Here is a 23,297-nt window from a genome sequence, read left to right as displayed (position 1 = left end):
TTGAGGAAACAATGCAGTAGGAAATTCTTTTAGGACCTTTAAGTCTCTAAGCTCTCAGAGTTCCAAGGAACAAGCTGACCCAGTCGAGGCAAGAGCCTGGCTAAAGGAAATATAGGAATCATTTGAGATTCTAAATGATTGACGAATCACAAAAGACTGTTTTTATCACTTACCCTCCTAAGAGAGAGACCACCCGCTGGTGAAAGACCAAGGAAGGCACGGAGCAAGAGATTATAATAAACTGATTTAAGTTCAGTCAATTGTTTTCAGGAAAGTACTTCCCAAGGTTATAGAGATAGAGTAAAAGCTTTAGAGCCAGAACAAAGGCAGACGAGTATGATGAATTATGAATCTAAGTTGTAAAAGTTGTCAAGATTCGTTCCGAGGACACGAATCCAGAATGACGGGATGTTTGAAATCAATGCTTATATTGTGTTGGTTCATTAAATAATGATAAGAGAAAGGAAAATAAAAAGAAACTGAAGTGGAAAGGAATATAAAGGCAATAGAGTTTGAGGTATGATAAGGGAGTTGGGTATGAGGAAACCCTAAAGACTCGTAGCAATAGACATAGAAAAGTATGCATTCGTAAGGATGAGGGTGATTCACCATGAGTTAAAGTTGATGGTGGAAGACATAAGAGATATATATAGTTTACCCCCTGTAAGTTGGGAGGATTTGAGGAAACCTTGAGATAGTTTGAAGGATAAATAATGAGACGCGGATAGACTGAGGAGACAAGGAAGTAAGAAATTAGGAAAATTGGATGAAGGAAGTGACCTTCAAGAATGTGAAGTGTAAGACCGGTGGCTTGATACCCAGAAAGGGAGACGCCAGGTATGAAAGATATCCCAACATTGAGGTGACTGTTGAGATAAACAACAAAAGTAAATAAGGAATTATTAAGAAGAAGTTCACGTTGAACATGACCAATATCTTCCAGGTCATCCTTGTTATCGTTACCAAATTAGGCAAGAAAAGCGGATGACCATTGTTATCTTTTGGAGGCCATATTGATTGACCCCATTTTGAATACAGATGTTATTGTGAAATTAGACATATACTATCGAGGTGGGAATGATTGAATAAGACACCCTTATTAGGGATATATGACTTGATTTATCCATGGAAGGATGCAGGTACCTTTTAAAGGTGGAATTAAGGATAGAACAACGGTAACTTAAAATGAATCCTAGGGGAATGCATAAAGGTTGGCATTTCACCCTTAGTAGGGATAGTATGAAATTTGACAGTATGAATTGGAAAGGATTAAGGTAATAACAACCTTTAAGGATCAGTGGAGAAATTTTTCAGAAGTTTATAGACAATGGTTCTAGTAATAGTAAATGGTATTTTGATATGCCCTGTGCCTAGGGTGTACCTGATGAAGGATTTAAGGATAACCTTAGAGGTTTTACAAGGAAAAGGTAATATTCAAAATTCTCAAGAATAGAAATATGGATAAAGGAAATATGACATAATTATAATAATGCCAAGTGGGGCACGTGTTAAACCACGAGAAAGTATGGATCGAACCAGTAATGGTCGAAATTGTTCAGGGCAATTAGGACTTAAGATAAAAGATGTTCTAATTATGATTGAGAGTCAGTCATGACAGTGATTAACCTCTAAAGACTGAGGCAATAACTTATGGAAAAATGGTGATTTTTTTTTACTTATCAGATTTTAAGGAAAACATCTTCACATAAGCTGTGATTGAAATGAGGTAGAAAATTTAGTTGAAGGTGGTTAAAAGACATTGATTATAAGGAACTATTACTATCAGGAAAGGCCAAAGAGGTGGCCGACACTTTAACGGTAAAAGGATAATTGTAGGCGCTTGTGCCAAAGGAATGCCGTGATGATGGTTAAAGCTGTGAAGGTTGTATTATGGTTTGGAAGATTGACATTCCTTCTGATGACTGTGCAATACCCAACCGTAATAGTAGTTGGTAAAGGTTTAATTCGTGTAATCGCCATGAGCGGGCTATCTATCTCAGAAGTCACTATCTTGAGATAAGCCAGGACCATGTTATAAAAAGGACTAGACGAACCTTTGAGTTAAGTCTTCAATTGAAGGCATATGATTAAGAATGGTATTAACCTGCTATCGTTGCTTTGAGCGAAACTCTTTTGCAATTTTATCTGCTTCATGTCATGTATGTATGTCAGGATCAGGAGTGTTCTTCATGAAACAGGAATGGTGATTATGTTACCTCCTTAGAATGATTTGATACGACATGTATGGACTCTGTATGGTTAGATATTAAGATTTTATGGAAAAGTGAATAACGACAGTAGGTCAGTGGTGGACCATAGTAAGGCAGCAATGATTCTGCGAGTAGTGAGCTGATTACAACCGTGAGAGTTGTATTGGAATGGGTATTGAGATTGAGTACCACTAATCGGGTCGTGGTAGTGTATAAGTTATCATTGATAGACTAATTAAGTAGAGTATCTACCTAGTGAATATTTATTCTTTCTTATCAATAGAGAGTCGTATTATTATACGAGGAAGGTTGCGGTACAAGCATAGAATCCTAGTAACGGTGATATATAGAATGAGATCCCATATTCGATTTTCGATGTCGAGGGAGTTTCAAAGGTGATTGTGTATAAGCTCGAGGAAGAGCATGGGTCCATAGAATGATGGACGGAATGGCAAAAATATTTAGGCATGTGAAATACGATGCTATAATACTTAATGTTGATATAAATACGTATATGTTTTGTTCTCCTATGACAAACCTCTATAGTTCAGAGGTAGATTCCAAGCCAGATATTTTATGGCAATAAAATTTTTTATGAATATATAATTCTCTTCAGTTCGTTCTTTTCTCTTCTTTTCATTACATGTAAGCTGAGAAGAACAACCCTTCCAGAAAGGGGAGGTATTGCCGAATGACTATCTATCTGTGTGATAGAAGCCTAGTAGGATACCATCTATTGTTTAATTGCTTGTCAAGTACTAAAGGCTGGCCACCTTCTGTACTAACTATGCGATATAACAAGTGTTCATGATCATAGTGATCTCTCAACAAATTCCTTTACTTCTATATGATTGATCAAGCTTCCAAAGATAGAAGCAGCTGAAAAAGGAGTAGTAAAGTTGTGGTAGTATTCGGAATGGAAACACATTCGTGATACTAAGGTTGACGTGGTTATTAAAGGGTTATAGAACGCTAGCGAGCAAAAGTATAACCAGTATAATATTAGGAACGGAAGGTAGTAGCGATTACGAACTGGAAAAGAATGGGTATTAAGAAGCAAAAGCTATAAATCTAGAAGCTATAATGAGAGTCTGTGCAATAGACTTGAAAGAAATTTGAATGATCACATAACGCGGATTGAGTTTTCTTATGACAATAGATCATATGTCAGTATTGAGATATCGCCTTATGAGATCCTTGAGGGAAGACAATGTCGATCTCCCTTATGTTAGGATGAAGTTGTAGAGCGCAAGATGCTCGGACCCGCAGTAGTCCAAAGGACCAAGGATATGATAGATCTAATCAGAGGACGGCTGATAGTAGCCCAAGATGGACATGATAAGTATGTTGATTTGACACGAAAGGATAAAGAGTATGAAATAGGGGACCTAGTAATGTTATAGGTATCCCTTGGAAAGGATTGATGAGGTTCGGAAAGAAAGGAAAGCTAAGACTACAATTTGTTGGACCCTTGGATATATTAAGACGTTTGGGAAGTTAGCACATGAGCTAGCCCTAACCCCAAACATGTAGCAGGTCGTAACGTGTTTCACGTATCAATGTTAAGGAAGTGTAATTCAGATGCCAGATAAATAGAGGCATATGAGCGCATAGATATGCAACCCGACGTAACCTATATGGAGCAACCAGAAAGGGTTATAGATCGAAAAGGGACAAGTGCTTAGGAGAAGGGTTATCAAACTAGTCAGAGTTTGATGGTAGAACCACAATGTGGGAAAATTGACTTGAGAGTTAGAAAGTGCAATACTAAGAAAGTATCCCTATTCATTTCTATCTGATTCCGGGACGGAATCCTTTTAAGGAGGGGAGACTGTAATAACCCCAATTTTTGGGAAATTTTTGAAACCCTTATGAATAGTGTTTTTGCTGAATGAGAAAACTTTTCATGCCACACTATGTAGGGGTTCTGATATGGATATTCTGAGATTTTATTAGTACTTTATATGGGATATAAGTGTATGTAAAGATCGTCAGAATCCAAATCCGAACACTTTGATTTTTCCCGGAAATCCACTAGATACGGAGAGAATTGAGTATAAGGTAACAGGATAAAAAGGATTTAAATTAAAGGATTATAGGAGAGGATCATAAAAGGAATATAATATATTGAGAAAGGTTAAGGGAACCTAAGTAATAAGATCCCGGGTATGATCCCTCAAACGATAAACGAAAACGAAAGTTAAGCGAACCGTATAACAGATCAGCGGTCATTAGGCAAACAATTAGGAAGTTAAGCAAAGGGATTAGAGGAAGTGATGTCACCCAACCAATGAGAAGAGGACAAGGAAAGGAGGATGACATAGCAATGTGATGTAAGCATGACATAGGGAAGGAGGAGGTGTGGTTGGTTTATAACCACACAAATATAAGGTTATTAAGGTAATTAACCAAAAACAAAACAAAAAAACAACCAAGCTAAGCCAAACAAATCAAAAAAACACAAAATCATTTCATTCTCATCATCTTGCTCTCGGCTTTTCATCTTTTTCGAGGGCAAGAATTTCAAAAATCAAGTTCCAAGCATTGTTAAATCACAAGGTAATTATCTAAGCTTCCTTGTACATAGATATGGATATGCTATAAGTTTAAGCTCCTAATTCCTTCACAATCTCTTCCAATAAATCAAGGAAGAAGATGGTGAATAGTAACCTTCAAGAAATAACTTTAGTTTTCTTGAATTTTTATGAAAGATTAAGGTTATACAAGCAAGGATCAAGGTTCTTTTAGGCATTCAAAGCTCTTGGGTTGTGTTAGGAAGCTTCAAGGAGGTATAAACAACTTTCACCTTTAACTTATAGTTTGAACTTTGAGTTTTGATGAGTTTATGGATGGATTAATGTATATATAGAAATATCCATGTATGTATAGCAAGATCCATGTATGTTAGATAGTTTGGTTGGATTTGTGGTGATTTTGGATATGAATCTTGGTTAATGGTTAATGAATCTTAAGTTATGGTTAGTAGATCATGTTTGCTGTTGAATAAGTTGGAAAACCTTGAGATTATGGACTGACTTTGCCTTGATATAAGTTGTGTTTGATGTATTGATGATGGTTGGGTGGTTTGTAGTGAATTGGTAAAGAATTGGAGTGGTATAAATATTGGTAATCGCGTAAACATAGCCGTCGTAACGTCCGATTTTCTTTAGACTGTTTTGTGCATAACATTAGGACCCGAGGACCCCCTGCTAGATTATGACCACTGCCATGTTTAGATAGCTCATGTTACGAGCTTCGTTTTGATATGTAGTTCATTCGATTCCGATGCACGGTTTAGGAGAAACGACCGTTTCAAGTAACGGCGTTTCGCGAATGAAACTTTTCCCCTCGCCTTACTTTGAAACATAGGTTAAAGACCCAAAAAGGGTTAATTAATGTATGAAACATTTATGGTAAGTATGTTAGGCAGTTGGTAAGACACTCGCGAAGGAATCGCATTAAAACTCGTAAAGGTTAAATTATTAAAAATGGTGGAGCCGAGGGTACTCGAGTGACTTAAGAGAATCAGTAAGCGCAAAACAAGCGTTAGAGTCTAAGTTAGTTAAAGTATAGGTTTACAAGTGACTTTGGTTTAATTCCAACTTACTTGTTGTTTATAGGTTACCAGACTCGTCCCGAGCCTTTTATCACCCCAAGTCGCTCAGGCAAGTTTTCTACCCGTTATACTGTTGTTGTGATGAATATATGTATATGCACTATCTTGCGATAGATGCATGTTGGTTAATTAGCAAATGTTGCGATATATTGAAGCATGCTGATATGGTATATATATGCATGCCTGTTTCGTATTCTTGATTTATATATCTATTGGTTCAAATGCTTATTCGTTGCATAATACCTATGCTAGAGATAAGCGGTATTTGCGTATACCCTTAGTATAGGGACCCAAAGGTGAAAACATTTTCTAAAACCGGGAGTCGAGGATCCCGAGTAGATTTTATATATATATATATATTTATATATATATATGGTTATAGTTTTCAAAACTATTAATCGAATAAGGTTTATTCGATAACTTTATTTTATTAATGAATATTATCTTGAATATTCATTCGAGGGCTTATGACTCCTTTTATTTTATTAATTGAATATTATTTGAATATTCATTTGAGGATGTATGACTCCTTTATTTTATTTAATGAATATTATTTATAATATTCATTTGAGGTATTATGACTCCGCTTATTACTGAAATATATTCTTTATTTTATTAAAGAATAAGGTGTTAATAATCAAACTTATTTTCGATTATTCAAATAAAGATAATACTTTCATATAAGTATATCTTTGGTTATTTAATACTCGTTTCAAGTATAAGTTTTAATACTTCTACTTCAATTATTTTTATAAAGATTATTCTTTATGGGAATATTATTTAATTAATAATATTCAGTCATTTTCTAAATATTCTGGGGACTGATTTACTTCATTAAATCAGCTTTACTCCAAACACTCTATAAAGTGTTTTCGAGTCTTCAAAATGATTTTTAAAAGTTAGAGCGGATCCCAAAACTCATTTTTATATTTAAGATCTTCCTTTTTAAGGGGATTTAAATACTCGCTTAAAACCTGAGGGATCCGGCTCTGTGGTGTATTTTATATTCGCAACAAGGTTGCAGTTTTGGTAAATGAATTGATTACTTACCCAACGTTCGGGAAGTAAGTCCATCTATTGAGTCGGCATAAGCAACATGGGCTCAGTGGGCGTCCATGATAGTGTAAGTGGCTCAGTGGGAGTCCATCAAATGTATAAGTGGCTGAGTGGCAGTCCAGCATAGGTCCTAATGCGGCCAGGGTGATGACCAGTGGGGAATTCGTCCATCTACTAGTAGAAAAGGTTACTTATGGGTATCTTTGCCTGATCAGCAAGATATCTGGTTTATGCCAAAATTCTTTTCCTTTCCAAAATTCATTGGATGTTTCAAACTCTGTTCATACTTTACATAACAGAGGTTCCAGGAAATGTTTTAGAGATATATATATGTGGATATATATATATCGGGACTAAATAAAGTATCTCATAACTTTTTCATTCAATAATATTTCAAAGATTGAATCTATTCAAGTCTTAACTTGTGGTCTCATCTATGGGATGTTTTTCTTAAAACTTATAATACTTTGAACGGTGGTAGTTCAAATAGCTTTATAAATGATATAAGTGTGGTGAAGTATTGGTAACTTCATTCCTTGTTTTTACATTATATCTAGTAAGTAATTATCTTACACGCGATAAAGATTCTAGTGAGTATCCATTTAGATACTTATATTATTGTTATCACTATGTATTATCTTGCGAGCTGTAAGGCTCACTCTTGCTTTATTTCTTCATCACATAACAACAGTTAGGAGAGATGGCCAGACTCCAGCAGACCCAGCGCAAGCGCGTGGGAAGCGCCCCGCGTCTTCCCGATGATGTTGTAGCTGCTATAGCTGCAGAGGTAGATCCATTGTAGTTCAGACCATCTACTTTTGAGAATCAAATTATGTATAATTATAACTTGTGGCAGATAATGGCAATTAACTGTAAATTATCAAGTAATCATTTTGGGTTGTAATAATTTTAAATTTTGGATTCAAAGACTTGTACTTATTTCAATTTCATCTCTGAGACTATAACGGGTTGTGGTGTGTGTTAGTATGGGGTCACAGCATGAGGTTATTTATTATTAATTAAGTGAAGTGATATTGTGGAAAGAAAGACCGTGACAACCCGGATCCCCGACCCCGGATCTGGGGGTGTTACATTTATTGTACGGTAACTATTCACTGAATAGGTTCTTGGTATTCTAAGCAGTGAATTCATATTATCCGGATAGTCGCGATATGCTGAGAAGTATCCCTCACGATGTAGAATAAATGTGATTAATTAATTAATCATATTTAATAAATTAGAGAATTTATATAAATAATGATAAAATAGTTTTATTATTATTTATTTCTACTACCGGCTTAATATTGAACCTACAAGGTCACACCATAAAAAAGAGAATGATTTAATGGTGGAGGAATTAATTAATAATGGGTAAAAATTATTTATTTGTGAAATAAATAATTAATTGGCAAATTTAATAATTGATTAAATGAGATTTAATTGATTATAAATTAATTAAGAAAAGTTCTTAATATTATTAATTAATAATTTAATTTTTGGAAATTAAATCAAGAGAGATAATTATTTCTAAAGTGTTTAGAAAAAGGATTAGTAATTAAAAGGTGTTTTAATTATTAATGAGAATAATAAATGGGATAATAATAATATTTATGGGAAAATTTCAGCTGAAAATTTTGCCTATAAATACACTATTATAGACCCTAATTTTATTCTAACCCACATCAAACCCGAAAACCCAAAAAGTTTGGAAAACCCAATTCTCTCCACCTTCTTCCTCCTCCTTAACATCGTTTTCTTGATGGATACCGGTGGAGTGCTTCACACTTGAGGAGCAACTGGTAAGGATCTCTGATCGTTGTCTCCGAATTATTTTTAAAGGTTAGATTCGATCCCTCGAATTTTTATTCATGATCTGTATGCTTTTATTTGGCTTTTATGTGTGTAAAAGTGTTTTGCCATGCCCCCGCTGCGTTAAAAATCCAACACTACAATCACAACCAGTACAGTAATGGCTCCAGTACATGTTGAAGAACAAATACAGGAACACCAACATGGGCCTTCCCAAACTGAAACCCTTCCTTCTTTACCATTAGAAGCTAGGAAACCAACCACTTCAACCTCTCAAAAGGTTGAAGTGAGTAAAAATAAGAGAAAATATGCACCCCTAACTGTCATTAATGAGAGTGGTGAGGATCAAATACCTATTGAGTCTAACCTGGTTAAGAAACTAAAGAAGGTAAATAAATCTGAGCTGGCTATTCAAGTTACCTCTGCATCCTCCCGAAAGGAAGTAGTTGAAAATGAGGGTTTAAAACAGACTCTAGAGGCATCCTCTCAACAGGGTGTCTCTATTGAAAAGAGTACTCTCCCTAGTGTAGCTTGTAAAGAGTCTGCATTACCACTTGAACACATTCAAGTGTATGAAATAAGAAATAAGGATGACACACACACTAAGAGCACATCTTTTGAAGCTCCCTTTTCTACTCAGGGGGAGATGCAAACACTCAATTCTGAAATTACAAATCTTATATCTAAAATTTCTTCTACATACAATGAAATACTTGAATCTAATCCTCAAATGTTGCCAAAATCAAGTGACATAGTTCAAGAAACTGTGCTCACCACCCACATTCTGTTGGGGAGAGGCTACACTCTGGGGTAGACCTTGATGACACCAACACAAACATAGGGGTTTCATTAGTTTTTACTGAAGACCCTGTGATAGTCTCAAATGCACCTTCATGTGCAAATCAATCTTCACAGATTGAAAGGTTTGAGGGTAGTACTCCTGAGGGGGAGCTATCTAAATCCTCTCCAATTCAATTGGAGGTTCCTCATGTAGGGACAACTTCCCTCAAAATCCTAGATGAGATTGTCGTAACAATTGAAGCCAGGATTCCAATTACTAATGATCCTGTCATAGGGGAGGCAAGTCAAGCACATTCAAGTGCCATCTCTTTGCAAGAAGAGCAAGGGTTTGAGGTCATGGTACATGAAAGTAACCTGGTCAAATCCTCTCAAATTCAAATGGAGGTTCCCATAAGTGGTGAACGACACACTATCACAACCACAGTACTTACTATGAGTTCAATTGTGATTCCAATCATAGGGTTACCTACCTTCTCTCTACCCTCCACATCAAACATATCAGACATCCCTTCAACATTAAACCCTTCTCAACAACCTTCACACCTTATCCAAGTGGTTGCATGATGCTCAGGCTCAACCAATAACAATGAATTACCTTTTAGTGGATAAACTTTCTGGCCTTGCCAACATTACCCAACAACAGCTTCTCACAACTGACATTCCCAATCAAGACTATCAGGCAATCTTACTGTCATACAACGAAGAAGTTGAAAAGCATCAGCAGAAGATTGTGAATGAAGTTGAGCATGATGGGAATGTAGAAGCTTGGTTAGACAAGGACTTCAGCTTGAGCATGGATGAGGTCTTGAAAAGATTTAGAGAAAAATATGTCACTATCTTGGGAAGCAATGCCAAAGCATGGGTAGAGTTTATGCATTCAAAAGATAAAACCCAACACATCATTATTGAACACATAAAGAAAGTTAAAAAGCAGGCTGAAGATCAAAACTGTGTAAAGAGATTGAAAAGTGATAATGACACAGAATTCAGGAATGTAGCATTGAGTGAATTCTGTAAAGACAAAGACATTGTTCAAGAATTTTCAGCTTCTAGAACACCTCAACAAAATGGTGTTGTTGATAGGAAAAACAAAACTTTAGTTGAAGCTTCTAGAATAATGCTGCAAGATGCCAATCTGCCAACAAGTTTTTGGTAAGAAGTGGTGAATATTGCATGCTATAGTCAAACCAGATACTTGATCAAAAAAACCCATGGAAAATCACCTTACTCAATTTTATCAAAAAGAAAGCCTACTGTGAAGCATCTGCATGTATTTGGAAGAAAGTGCTTTGTGCTAAAAGACAACTCTGAATATGTGAGAAAATTTGACTATAAGGTTTTTGAAGCAATTTTTCTAGGATATTCATTAGAGAGAACTGCCTACATAGTTTATGTGATTGGACAGAAGAAAATTATGGAAAGTACAGATGTGACTTTTGATGATGACAAGTGTCCAGGCTTGGAATGCTTTGATGAAAATGAAGCTGAAACTTTGAAGTTTGAAAATCTCAATATTGATTATGATTCTGAGGATGATGCTGAGATCAACACATAAAATAGAATAGAGTAAGAAACAACTGAATAAGTGATCTATGAAAATGAAAATTCTAATCAAGAAAGAATTTCATCTGAGTTTGATGGCTAATACGGGATGTTAAATTCTTCATCCGAAAGGTAAGAACTCAGCTATTATGTTGCAGCAGGTTAAATTATGATAAATCAAAATTAATTTCATTTAATTGGAAATTAACCAGAATATGATTTATAAATATTTCAGAATTCTCTGTATATTTATTTTTCAATTTTTTATTTTGTCAACTTGGAATTTTTCAAATTATGAGAAATTTGTCTAAATGTTAATTCACAATTTTAATATGTGAAGTTGATAATAAGACAGAACTGAAACAGAATCAAAAGTATGTAGAGAACTGAGTTCTCGATAAGTCTAAAATACTTCTCGATAAGTCTTTTTCCATGATTTTTCGAAGGACTTCTCGACAAGACTCCTTGTGACTTCTCGATAAGTCTAAATGAATTCTCGACATGTCACTTTAAGACTTCTCAATATAGTTCTCGATAAGTCTGTTTCTTAACTTCTTTATGGACTTCTCGACAAGCTTTATTATGACTTCTCGATAAGGATTATAGAGATCTCGATTTATGTTTATTCATAGAGTTCTCTACAAGTATAAATTTTAGACTTCTCGATAACTTGGAACTGAAATAATTTAATTTAATAAAGTATATTATAGTACAATACTTTTGATATAAAATCATTCTAATTTTATTTTTAGTTTATTTAATAGAAATTGGAATAATTCAGTCCAATTAGGACAAACCGGGTATTTATTCATCATCTCGATAAGTCACTATCTAGTTCTCCATAAGAGACAAGAAAGTGACATCTCAACAAGAGTTTTGTCATTCACGTGACTTCTCGATAAAAAATCCCAACTGTTTATTTCTACTTCTCCACAAGTCACTTATCTTTTTCTATAAATACACAGACATCTCGACATAACCCCTACTTACGCTTTCGAGATCTCAATTGACCTAGTTTTTACAAACCTTAACCGTTCTCTCTCATTTCAAGTTCTTTTTCTCTCAAATTTCTTACCCACTCAAATTCATATACTTACAATGTCTTTAAACACTGTTAGAGCTGTTATCCTAAAGGACAGTGCCAACTACTTAGCTTTCACTGTTGCTAACCAAGCTCATTATAGTTTTAAGAGCTTTGTTAAGTTTTTATTTGAGACTTACTTTACAGGTGAATTGACTGCAAATCCTATCATGTACTTGGATGTTCTCAATGACTTCTAGAATTCAGCTATAGTTAGGACTGTTGTGCATGAGAATCAAGCTGTGTCTTTGGTGGTAAGCTGTTTAATTCAAGGCTAACAAGTGGAATTTGATGAGAATGATGTTAACAAGACACTGTAAATCCCTACTGACAGCATAGTGGATGTACCAACTCAACAAGAGTTAGCTGAATTTATAGATTTCATAAATTACAGTGAGAAGATCAACCATGCCAGTTTTAACTAGAAGCATCTCAGGAGGTAATGGTCATTCCTATTTGACTCAATAGTGAGAGCCTTCACCTGCAGGAAAACTAGGTATGACAATATATCCAGTGTGGTCAAAAAGCTGGTGTTCTCCATGGCTCACAACATGCACATTAATGTGGGGTTATTGATCCTGGAAGAACTCAACACTAGGCTCACAATGCCATTAGCCAACAGAGGTAAGGAAACTTTCTTTCTTAGTTTTATTATGTCTACTTTAAATCATAAAGTTGTAGACATACATTTACTTAATGGTATTGATAGGACTAAAATAGGCATTTACAACCAAGTGTCCAAGATTTTATTTGGATCACTTACTACAAAGAATAAGGTGCAAGTAGGTCTAAAAATCACAAACTTTATGTTAGAGAGATTTAGAACATACCCATACCCTATGCTACAAGTTTTCGTATCCTTGATCAGGCCTTTCCTCTTAACATGAGGACTAGTGCCATATCTAGTATAGTTATGGCTCCTGTACTTGTGGAAGTACAAACACGGGATAACCAACATGGGCCTTCAACAACTGTGACCACTTCTTCTATACCATTAGAAGCTAGGGAACCAACTGCTTCATCCTCTCAGAAGGGTGAAGTTAGTAAAAAGAAGAGAAGTCATAAGTGAGAGTGGTGATGATCAAATCTAAATAGAGTTAAACCTGGTCAAGAAGACAAAGAAAATTGAGCTGACTACTCATGGAGCTACCTATGTATCCTCTCAAAAGGATGCAGTTGTAAAAGAGGGCAATAAACAGACTCTAGGGGCACCTTCTCAACAAGGTGTCTCTATTGAACAAAGCACACTCCCTAGTGTAATCCGTACAGAGTCTGCACCCTAACTTGAGCACTCTCAAGTTGGTGAAAGAAGAAATATGGTTGGCACACACAAAGAGGGCACATCATTTAAAACTCCCTCATTCACTTTAAGGGAGTTTTCAACACTCAATCCTAATATCATAACTCTTATATCTCAAATTTCTTCTTCTTACAATGAAATACTTAAATCCTCTTCTCAAGTGAAATAGTTCAAGAAATTGTGTTCACCACCCAGGAACCATATTTAGTTTGTGAGAGGCTACAAGCTGGGGTAGACCTTGATGACACCAACACAAACACAAGGGTTTCATTACTTTTAACTGAAGACCCTGTGACTGTTACTTTAGCACCTTCATGTGCAAATCAATCTTCACATATTGAAAGGTTTGAGGGTAGTACTCCTGAGGGGGAGCTATCTAAATCCTCTCCAATTCAATTGGAGGTTCCTCTAGTAGGGACAACTCCCCTCAAAATCCTAGATGAAATTGCTCTGTCAATTGAAGTTGGAAGTAAAATTTGAAATAATCCAGCTATTGGGGAGGCAAGTATAGCACATTCAAGTGCTAGTTCTTTGCAAGAAGAACAAGGGTTTGAGGTCATGGTACATGACAATAACCTGGTCAACTCCCCTCCAATTCAAATAGAGGTTCCCATTATTGGTGAACAACACACTGTCACAACCATAGTTCCACCTATGAGTACAATGGTGACTTCTGTCACATGTGATATTCCTACCTCCATACCCTCTTCCTCAAGTACATCTCACCAAACACCTATCCCAAACACCTCAAACACATCTGACCAACCCTCTACCTTAAACACCAAATCTCCACCCTCACACCTCATTGTTCAATGGCTGCAAGATGCTCAAGCCCAACCAACAACTATTAATGATCTTTTGGTTGAGCAACTTGCAGGCCTAGCTAATATCACCCAACAACTCCTCACCACAGATATGTCAAACCAAGACTATCAAGCAATACTACTTTCTTATAAGGAGGATGTTGAAGAACAACAGGAGAAAATTATAGATGAAGCAGATGGTAATGTGGATGCATGGCTCTCCAAGGACTTTACCACAACTATGGAGGAGGTCTTAGAAAATTTTAGAGAAGAATATGTAACCATTTTGGGAAGCAATGTCAAGGTCCTCACTCCCCAAGAAGTATATGATGTTGTGACAGAGGTGTTCAAAGCCCAATTAAAGGCCTTTCATCACATTAGAAGAGTTATGTAAAATACTCTGGGCAAGCATTAAGCTATAGTAAAGAAAGTGGTTAAAGATAGGATTGATGAGCTGATGCCAATATTTCAAGACATCAAGAACAAGTTCAACAAGTTTTCTGACAGGCTTCAAGCCCACTTTCTAACCCAAGTAGAAGAAAATGTGTCTAAGCTGAGAGAGTCTTTCAATGCTTTGCATGAAGTGATCCAGAAACAAATCACTCAGAATAATAACTCAAAGGTCAAGCTAGATCAACTTTACAAAGCTAGGTTTGAACCTTCAGCCTTGGTCATAGAGGAGGTCAAAAATGCTGTGCAAAATTCTGTTTGGACTTTGGAAGCATCAAGTTCACAACAAACTATGTCTACATCAACCAACCTACAAATCCAAAACTTATAAGCTCAAATCTCAACTCTACAGTCTTCAAATGACTCTTTGTTAACTCAAGTCTCCAAATTGACATCTTTGGTGCACAGTCAACAGCAGGATATAAAGTCCGTAGTAGACTCCTACAAACACCTCCAAATGCAAAATTATGTATCTTTGGGATCTATTATGGGAGTTTTAAACATTCCTCTTTCAGCATTGCCAGAAGAAGTTAGATCTGAACTTCCTAATCCTCTAATCTTTCATGCTACCAAGACAAAGGGGGAGATAAATATTAGACTGCTAAAATCATCGAGCCAAGCCACAGTTCAAACAAGTCAAGGTGATGCTGGGGTAGAAAGACTATAGAAAGCAGCCGAGGAACCCTGTTTGGACAAAGAATTTGATGAATTACTCAGGGCTCTTAGAGTTTCTCTAACCAATAACTTTTTCACCTACAAAAAGGCTTTGGACAGAAATATCAATTTTCTATGGGTGATAATGGTGACAAAAGAGAACTTCAAAGAGAAGAGGATTGTTGCAAATATAAATGACTCAGGTGTGGATAGATTTATGTAGGTGTCTCTTACTTATCTTCAATCTAGAAGAACATCTGAGCTGGACATCCTAATCAACAAGGTTAACAGGGTGATTCCAAAGGACACTCTCTTGCTAAATAAACTCAAGAAGGCTCAAGTAGCTGCTTTTCCAGAAGCATATCTTCAACCTAGAAATGGAGTGACCTACATCTGTTCATCAACCAAAAAGTGCAAACATTTTATGATTCCAAAGCACTGTGTCATGGGGAACTTGAGGCTGATAATGACCCAAGAGACTGACATAAAAACTAAAAATTATAAATTCCGGCCATGTCACTTTAAAGAAAATCTCAAACCTACTTTCATTTAAGCCTCCAGTCAAAACTCACTTCAAGAATGTTGGGAGAAAACCAAAGAAAATACAACCTAATGCTGGTGTCATATGGAACTGCTTTAATCAAGATAATTTTCTACCTCTAAACAGGAGCATAACAGATGATGACTATTACCAACAACTTTCTAAGGAAATAGTCAAAGTTTGGGTTGTCTCTTTGGGAGAAATCATAATTTATTACTTGGATGGCTTCTTCATTTTGCTTAGCAGAGAAGTAATGAAAACATTTTCAACCACAGAATTGAAGAGGGTGATAAGCTTGATGAAGGATAAGGATACTAGTACAAAAATATAGAAAGGTTATGATGTCTGAAAGGCTGAGAGAAAGGAATGAAAGTCATGCAAGAATAAAGGCTGAGAGGGAGGAAAGGGAAAGGTAGTATGCCAAAGAAATTGAAATGTTTGAACAAAGATCAAATGAGCTCAAGGCAAAGGGGTTGAATAGAATTTCAAAAGATTGACATTTTCTAAATATTCAAGTTGGCAGATTTTCAAGATTCAGAGTCAATTATCTCAAGAATTATTCATTGGATGAATGGCTCAAACTGGTGGAAGCCTTGAGAGGGACATAAATTATTGAAGAACTTTAAGTGCTAGTAAATATTAAGGACCTCATCAAGAAACAACCTGGTTCTGAGAAATTCACCTGATGAATGTAATTTTGAACTGATGAAATTGATCGATGTATAAAAAAAATGTAATTTGTTATTTAATCTGTCAATTTACTGTATTTGATTTTAGCTTGGGGTTAGTCTTGTTATCAGGCATAAATTTGTGATAAGAAATCTTGTCACAAATTGGGGGAGATTATTGTGCAAGACATGCTTGTATCATAATAAGACTAAGTCACATTGACAACCCTGAGATTAAGTTGCTTGATAATCAATTCTGTATTCTGCAATTGTATTTCTTGAGTTTGTAAAAATGATTAGTAGATTAGACTATGATATTTTTCTGAGAACAAATTCAAGCTAAGGAATAAACTCCGGAAGAAGATCAAGTCATGGTCATGCCTCAGAGAAAAATGTAGAAGCTTGGAGTTGAATAAAGTTGTTCTATGAAAAATGTATTAAGTCAAGATATTGACAAGTCACAGATCAAGTTATATCGAAAAGTCATTCGAGGAGTCCAAAATGACTTGTAGAGAAGTCCAAAGTGACTTATAGAGAAGTCTCAGAGATATCGACAAGTCAAATGCATGTAGAGATCTTAGAATTATCGACAAGTCAAATTGAGATTTAGAGAACTGGAAGATGTCGACAAGTCACTCTACATATCGAGAACTAGAGACCTTGATAAGTCATCAACATATGTCGAGAACTCAGACACCTCGATAAGTCATTTACATATGTCAAGAATTCAGACATCTCGATAAGTCATTAACATATGTCGAGAACTCAGACATCTCGATAAGTTAATAACACATGTCGAGAACTCAAATATATCGATAAGTCACTTTAGTTATCGAGATGTCACTTATCTATAGAACCAAAAAGGAGATCTCGATATACTTCTCAAATTTTGAATAGAGACAAGTTCAAGATTCAGGAATATCAGTCAACAAACAATTCATTCACTAGATTGGAAAAGTCTACAACGCAGCTTAAAGAATACAAGATCAAGGGTCAAGACTTATACAATAATACCCATGTAGCGAGCGTTAGGTTAGCGGATCCCAGACTATAAAATATTTAGGTCACTAGGCACAAAGTCCCCAAGAACTTAATAACTCGATTATTAAAGAGCCCACTCCTGATCAATTATGCATAACATATATTTTTTTCTTTTTTCTTTATCTATTTTTTTTCTTTTTTTCACAATTTCTGAATGAGTGCGTTTCGCTCCATCTTGCTCAACCCTAGACTACTCATATAAATATGAGCCGGCTACTTGCTAATTGGCGCCTAGACAAAACTAGCATTTAAATCCAATGTTTTTCTCCAATTTTAAAAATCCATGTTATTTTGTCACTAAGAGAATATCCTAAATCCTAGACATAAATAAGTGATTAAACCTTGATAAACAAACAAGTCATGATCATGATTTAGCACTCAAGAAACCTATAAGACTTAGTGAAAATTTTCTTGTTTCTAGCATGCAAGTCAATTCGTTAGGACTTAACATTCCTATATATGACATCACTACACTCGAATCAACATCACAAATTAATCAAAAAAGTCGCCTAAGGGATCATGATATAATGTCAATGCAACTACATGCAACATACTAACATGACAACAAATAAACAAAACAAAAGCAAATAACTACATGATAAATATGTAAACTATATGATCTAAACTATCATGAATATGTATCTAAATGGACCCACACACAAATATTCCTTAACTACCACCCCCAAACTTAAAAATTTCACTGTCCTCGGGGAAGGTAATAATAAGGAATCAAGGCATACCTACTCAGAATCAGAATGATCATCACCCTCCGCGGGTGGAGTGTCAGGAGGCGGGTACACAGAATCCTTTCCAAAAACTGGCCACTGTATATCAACTCATGTGGCTCGAAAAGCTGTACCCAATGCCAGAGTAAGATCATGCGCAAACCTGCTCTGGATGTCATACATCGCATCCATCCGCCTCGTCAAACTCCTGTACTGCGTTGAGCCCAAACCAGCATTGTCCTCTGCCTCCTGCTGTTGTTGCTGCTGCGAAGAACCGGCCTCACCCATCTGATGTCTCGACACTGCTCTGTGTGCCTGAGTCGAACCACCAGCATATGTCTGATCGGCTAGATGTCCCTCCGATAAATGATTATAGGTGTACCCAAGTCTTTTCTCGTCAGCCTTTCCACCAAACCACTCATGCATTACTGTGATCGTAGAACTGTCGATGGGGGCGTTCGGTAACTGAAGATGCTCGTGTGCGGGCCAATAAACTCCCACCGCAATATAAAGCACAATCAAGGCATAATGGATAGACCCCGTAGTGCGTCCACGCAAAAACCTCAAAATACCCTGGTGAATAATGGAACCGAGATCCACATAATCTCCCCCGCAAAATCCCCCATAACAACTTCGCATGATCCACAGTCACATCATGCACATGAGAAAAAGGCATGATATTCGCACAAATAAAAGCATTCCAAGCACGAGCGAACCTGTTCATCCATGAGGCAGGGAAAGTGAGATACTCGTTCGATCCCCTCTTGAACTTCTAATGAGTGTTCGGGACACACAGAGTAGCAACAATCAAATCCAAATCAAAATCCTCTCCCGTCTTGTGCACCCACTCCTCCTGAGTTGGTTGTCGCTCGGGTTGGTTGATAACCCTACGAATAGCCTCCGGGCCATAGTCCATAGTCAACCCCCGCACCACCGTATACCCATTCTTATCCGCTTTCACGTTCGCGTAGAACTCATAAACGACACTCATAGGCACAACAACGGGTGTCTCACAAAATGACACCCAACCCATCTCCAAAATCATCTCGAGAAGCTTACCATCCTTACCCGAAGGTAGAAAACCATTTCCTTCACTATCTGCTTAGTCAACAGCCTCGTGTACTTCGCTTCAGCCTCCGGAGTTACAAACCTAGGCCTCGTACCCCTAACACTTGAAGAATCAGTAGTGGCGGGGTAAGTGTTGCTGCTAACTTGAGTGCGGGCTCTCTTTGGTGCCATTGAAATTTAAAAAGTGAGAAAAGAGAAAAGTGTAGAGAGAATTAGGGTTTGAGAGAATAAAAGTGATGGAGATGGATGTATGTAAGTGTATGTATATATAGAGAATAAGAAGTAGAATTAGGATATGATTGTGGGGTTAGTGGGGATAATGGGATGTTTAGAATCGATTAGGATAAGGAATTAGGGTAGTGGGAGGAGTTAAAATCGGCTGGGGTTGTGTTTTTGTTTTGAATTTTTGAATTTTTTTCTGTTATTTTTTCTTCTCCAGGGACTCAGCGCGGCCTCCCTGCCAGGTAGCGCGGACGCGCTGTGTTTCTGTTGATATAACGCGGCCGCCCCGCTTTCCAGCGCGCGCGCCGTGCTTCTGAAAAAAGTCCCTGTTTTTTTCTGTTTTTATGATTTTTTGTTATTTTCTTCTAATTTTTCATCCTTATATCTTCTACTAATATACATAAGCTTGGGTTGCCTCCCAAGAAATGCTTGTTTTACGTCGCTGGCTTGATGTAAAATTTCGAGATCAAGTTGACAATAAAACGACACTAACCACCTCACGGTTTGCCGTATTTCTATAGTAATGCTTCAAACGCTGTCTATTCACCTTGAATATCTGGCCTGGATCATTCTCAAAAATCTCCACCGCTCCATGTGGAAACACAGTTTTGATAATTAACGGCCCTGACCATCTTGACTTCAACTTTCCAGGAAAAAGACGGAGACGAGAGTTGGACAAAAGAACTTGTTGCCCCGGCACAAATGATTTGATCACTAGACCCCTATCGTGCCACCTCTTAACTTTCTCCTTATACATTTTGTTGTTCTCATATGCTTGAAGTTGAAACTCATCAAGTTCATTCAATTGAAGCATCATTTTCTTACCAGCTGCATCCATCTCAAGGTTTAATTTTATCAAAGCCCAATATGCCTTGTTCTCTAGCTCTACAGGCAAATGATATCCCTTACCATAAACCAATTGAAAGGTGACATGCTTAGCGGAGTCTTGAATGCTTTCGATACGCCCAAACAACTTCATCCAGCTTTAAAGACCAATCCTTTCTCGATGGACATACAACTTTCTCCAGAATTCGCTTGATCTCTCTGTTAGACATCTCAGCTTGACCACTAGTCTGAGGATGATAGGTTGTAGTAATGCGATGATTCACATTATATATTTGCATCATAGCAGTGAACTTGCGATTGCAGAAATGTGATCCCTCGTCACTGATTATGACTTTTGGAGTTCCAAATCTTGTGAATATCTGCTTGTGAAGAAAATTTAGCACTACCTTCGCATCATTTATCAGCAAAGCTTTAACTTCCACCCATTTTGAGACATAATCTACTGCCAATAAGATATACTGATTGTTGCATGATGAGAAAAATGGTCCCATGAAGTCAATTCCCCAAACATCGAAGACCTCAACCTCGAGAAGCATATTAAGAGGCATCTCATCCCTCTTCAATATATTACCAAAACGCTGGCAGCGATCGCACTTCAAAATGAACTGATGCGCATCCTTAAACAATATAGGCCAGAAGAATACTACTTAAAGGATGCAAGCTGCTATCTTTTTTCCACCATAGTGGCCTCCATAAAAAGTCGAATGACAGTCTCGCAAGATACCCTCCGTCTCGCTGTACGGAATACATCTCCTGATGATTTGGTCAGCTCCTTGCCGAAACAAAAATGGCTCATCCCACATGTACCACTTCACCTCGTGAAGAAACTTCTTCTTTTGAGCAGAAGATAATTCTGGAGGCATAATGTTGCTCACAAGATAGTTCACAATGTCTGCAAACCACAGTTCTTCTTCTTGCACCCCAAACAACTGCCCATCGGGAAAAGACTCATATATCAATGTCTTATCATGTGAGGCTATACTTGGATCTTCTAAATGAGAGAGATGATCAACAACTTGATTCTCAGTACATATTCTATCCTTGATCTCCAACTCAAACTCTTGTAATAAAAGAACCCATCAAATCAATCTAGGCTTCGAGTCCTTCTTCGAGACAAAATAGTGAATAACAGCGTGATCAGTGAAAACTGTCACCTTTGTCCCAAACAAATCAGATCGAAACTTCTCAAAACTATAGACAATGGCCAATAGCTCTTTCTCAGTAGTAGTATAGTTCAGTTAAGCACCATTGAGGTTCTTACTAGCATAGTAGACCACATGACATGTTTTTGTTCTTCCTTTGCCCAAGAACCGCTCCAACTGCATAGTCACTCACATCGCACATCATTTCAAAAGGCTCATTCCAATCAGGTGTTGTTATGACAGGTGTCGTGATCAAACTCATCTTTAAGCTCTCAAAAGCAACTTGACACTCGTCATCAAACTTGAACGGTACATCTTTCTCTAACAGATTGCACAATGGTTTAGAGATTTTAGAGAAATCCTTGATGAACCGCCGACAGAAACCCGCATGACCAAGAAAACTGCGGATTCTCTTAACAGAATTTGGTGGGGGAAGGTTTTCAATGACCCCCATCTTGGCTTTGTCCACCTCAAGACCTTTACTAGGGACCTTGTGCCCAAGAATTATGCCATGTTGCACCATAAAGTGACATTTCTCCCAGTTGAGAACCAAATTGGTCTCAAAACACCTTTTAAGAACTGCACCAAGATTTTACAAGCACTCGTCGAAAGAATCCCCGAACACAGATTAATCATCCATGAACACCTCCACATTCTGACCAATCATGTCAGAAAAGATAACCATCATGCATCTCTGAAATATGGCAGGTGCACCACATAACCCAAAAGAAACTCTTCTGAAGGCAAAAGTACCCAACGGACAAGTGAAGGTTGTATTTTCCCGATCTTATGGAGCAATGAAAATCTGATTATAGCCCGAATAGCCATCCAGAAGACAGTAGTATTCATGCACAACCAACCTGTCAAGCATCTGATCAATAAAAGGAAGATGGATGTGATCTTTCCTCGTGGCTTTATTCAGCTTCCTGTAATCCATACAAATTTTCCACCCCGTGACTGTTCGAGTATGAATGAGTTCATTCTTTTTATTAGCAACCACGGTGATGCCTCATTTCTTCGGCACACACTGAACTGGGCTCACCAAGAACTGTCAGAAATAGGATAAATGATGTCCGCGTCTAGCCACTTAAGAATTTCTTTCTTCACAACCTCCTTCATGATCGAATTTAGCCTTCTCTATTGCTCAACAGTCGGCTTGCTTCGTTCCTCTAGCAGAATTTTATGCATGCAATAAGAAGGGCTGATTCCCTTAATATCTGCTATAGTCCATCCAATTGCCGACTTGAACTCTCTCAGAAATCTCAAGAGATTTTCCTCATCACTACCTGAAAGGTAAGATGCAATAATAACAGGCAAAATAGATGCATCACCTAAAAATGCATACCTCAAGTGTTCAGGAAAAGGTTTAAGCTCGAGTGTAGGAGCTTCCTCAATAGATGGCTTGAGACGCTTTGGAAATTTTTTTAGCTCTTCCAATCCAAGAGGTTCAAAAGGCATATCCAGCCTTTGCTTCCAAGGAGAATCATTCAAATACTGCACTGATCATCACCTTCATCATCTTCACTATCTAAATTCCCCATCAAGGCTTTCGCTAAGGCATCAGACCTTAGCATTTCATCAAGTTCTGAAGTAGCCACAGAATCGACCAATTCCACTTTTAAGCACTCATATGTATCAATAGGGAATTTTATGGCATTAAAAACATTAAACGTCACATCATGATCCACTACTCGCATAGTGAGCTCACCCTTCTGCACATCA

The sequence above is a fragment of the Apium graveolens genome, chromosome 3, assembly GCF_009905375.1.
Source record: "Apium graveolens cultivar Ventura chromosome 3, ASM990537v1, whole genome shotgun sequence".
NCBI lineage: Eukaryota > Viridiplantae > Streptophyta > Magnoliopsida > Apiales > Apiaceae > Apium > Apium graveolens.
The sequence above is the reverse complement of the archived record's forward strand: the minus strand, read 5'-3'. Positions refer to the sequence as shown.